The following is a 2,664-nucleotide window of genomic DNA, read 5'->3' on the forward strand; positions in this document are numbered from 1 at the left end:
GCTCAGTGGGTAAGAGCACCCGACTGCTCTTCCGAAGGTCCAGAGTTCAAATCCCAGCAACCACATGGTGGCTCACAACCATCCGTAACAAGATCTGGCGCCCTCTTCTGGAGTATCTGAAGACAGCTACAGTGTACTTACATATAATAAATAAATAAATCTTTAAAAAAAAAAGTTGCCTTGGAGTCGGGCGTGGTGGCACAGGCCTTTAATCCCAGCACTCGGGAGGCAGAGGCAGGTGGATTCCTGAGTTCGAGGCCAGCCTGATCTACGGAGTTCTGTCCTGTTCCAGGACAGCCAGAGAAACCCTGTCTTGAAAAACCAAAAAAAAAAAAAAAAAAAGGGGGGGGGGGGCTGGTGAGATGGCTCAGATGTTAAGAGCACAGACTGCTCTTCCGAAGGTGCTGAGTTCAAATCCCAGCAACCACAAGATGGCTCACAACCATCTGTAACAAAATCTGATGCCACTCTTCTGGAGTCTGAGGACAGCTACAGTGTGCTTACATAGAATAAATAAATAAGTCTTAAAAAAAAAAAAAAAAGAGTTGCCTTGGTCATGGTGTGTGTTCACAGCAGTAAAACCCTAAGACAGAAGTTGGTATGAGGGACTGCAGTATTGCTGAGATAGGCCTGACCATGCTTTTGTTTGTAAGAATGTGGACTTTGGATTTGGACATCAGTGGAATGCTTAAAGTGGGGCTTAATGGGCTATGCTAGTAGGAATATGGAAGACTTTGTTGCTGAGAGTGATTTGAACTGTGCAGACCTGGCCTAAGAGGGTTCAGTGGAGAAGAATTTCAGTGTGTGGCCTAGAAACTGTTTCTGTGATATTTTGGTGAAGAATGTGGCCGCTTTTGCCCTTGTCTGAAGAGTCTATGGTGAGGCTAAGGGAAAGAGATTTATATTCATTGCATTGACAAAGGAAGTCTCAAAAAGCCCACTGGAGACTTTGTTCTTTGGTTAAGTCTCATGAAGAACATTTTGAACAAGCATAGCAAGCTTAGAAAGGAAAAATACAAAATATATGGTATTAAAGGGGCACCAGGAAGTGAAATGAAGCTGAATCCTGTGTTCAAGGATATTAAATTGAATTAAGAGGGTGGTGAACTTGGGGTGAAATCCCACCCAGCTAAATTCAGTTTCAGGCATGGTAGTACAAGCCAGGAGGGGCAAAGACAAGCAGACTTCTAAGTTTAAAGCCACCCTGGTACAGAGCAAGTTCCAAATAGAGAAAAACGTAAAATTCAGGCATGGTGAACCACACCTTTAATCCCATGCCTAGGAAACAAGCATGCAAACCTCTGAGTTCAAAGTCAGTCTACAGAGCAAGTTCCAGGATAACCAAGCTTAGGAAGAGAATAAATTCATTGAAAACAGAAAGCTGGTAATAATATAATAGAACAAGGGGGCCATTTTCCAGCCCCAGCAAACAGCAGAACTTAGCAGGTTCAGCCATTTGGCTCTGGCTTTAGAGTCAAGAGGAGAAGGAGACTACTGGGACAACTGATGCTAAGAAATTATCAGTGAATAAGAAAAGACCAGCATCACTGAGGTGAATTCTGGGAATTGTTTTCTGAGAACATAAAGAAGCTGCATTCTAGAGATAGCTAAGGTTGTACCTCATGCTACAGCTGGGTGATGTAAGAGTCACCCAGGTGGTACTGGTTTTGAAGGCATGAGGGGGTCATGAAGAGCAACTGAGGCTCAGCACTGTGAGAGGCCATCGAAGACCACTGGTGAAGATGCAGCCTCAGTTGTAGTTGAAGGCCCAGGACTGAAAGGGTCATGCAAAGAAGTTGAGGCTTGGCACCATGAAGCGACCCTATGAAAGCCTATTGGTGACGCCTAATTGCAGTGGAAGACCCCAGTGCTTTTGGAGATGCCAGTACCATGGGCTGATCACCAAAAACAGCAGCAGCAGTGGAGTGGATCAACCTGAGCTTAGAGTGCTACAGAGGGCAGTGCTGGAGAAGTGACAGTAGCCCTTTGGAGGAGCCCAGAAGATCATGACACTGGAGCAAGAAGCTATGAAGTTGAAGTTGCCTTGGAGACCCAAAGATATTAAAGATGCTGGAGCCATGGGATACTTGCTGAGGAAAGCTGCTAACAGGGAGTGGAGCCAGTACAGGAGAAAGAACTTTGTTGCAGTCAACAAAGATGAACAAGGAGTTGGAGATCTGAAGACCACTTTGACATCAGTCACGGAGATGCAGAGTTTGGAGTTTGCTAGCTGGTTTCCTGTCTTGCTTTGGGGATTATAGTTAAGTGATTGGATGAATTTCAGAAGAGACTTTGAACTTTGGGCTTCTAACATTATTGAGACTGGTATAGAGTATGGGGATGTTTGAAGTTAGCATTATTCTATGGCTAGTTATGACCCCCGTGCATGTGAACAAATCTATGGGGGCCAGGGAGTGGGATGTAATGGTTTCAAAATGTTTGGCCCAAGGAGTGGTACTATTAGGAAGTGTGGCCCTGTTGGAGTGGGTGTGGGCTTTAAGACCTTCATCCTAGCTGCCTGGAAATCAGTATTCTAGAAGCCTTCAGATGAAGATGTAAAAATCTCAGCTCCGGGCTGGTGAGATGGCTCAGTGGGTAAGAGCACCCGACTGCTCTTCCGAAGGTCCAGAGTTCAAATCCCAGCAACCACATGGTGGCTCACAA

The sequence above is a fragment of the Mus caroli genome, chromosome 11 (assembly GCF_900094665.2).
Source record: "Mus caroli chromosome 11, CAROLI_EIJ_v1.1, whole genome shotgun sequence".
NCBI lineage: Eukaryota > Metazoa > Chordata > Mammalia > Rodentia > Muridae > Mus > Mus caroli.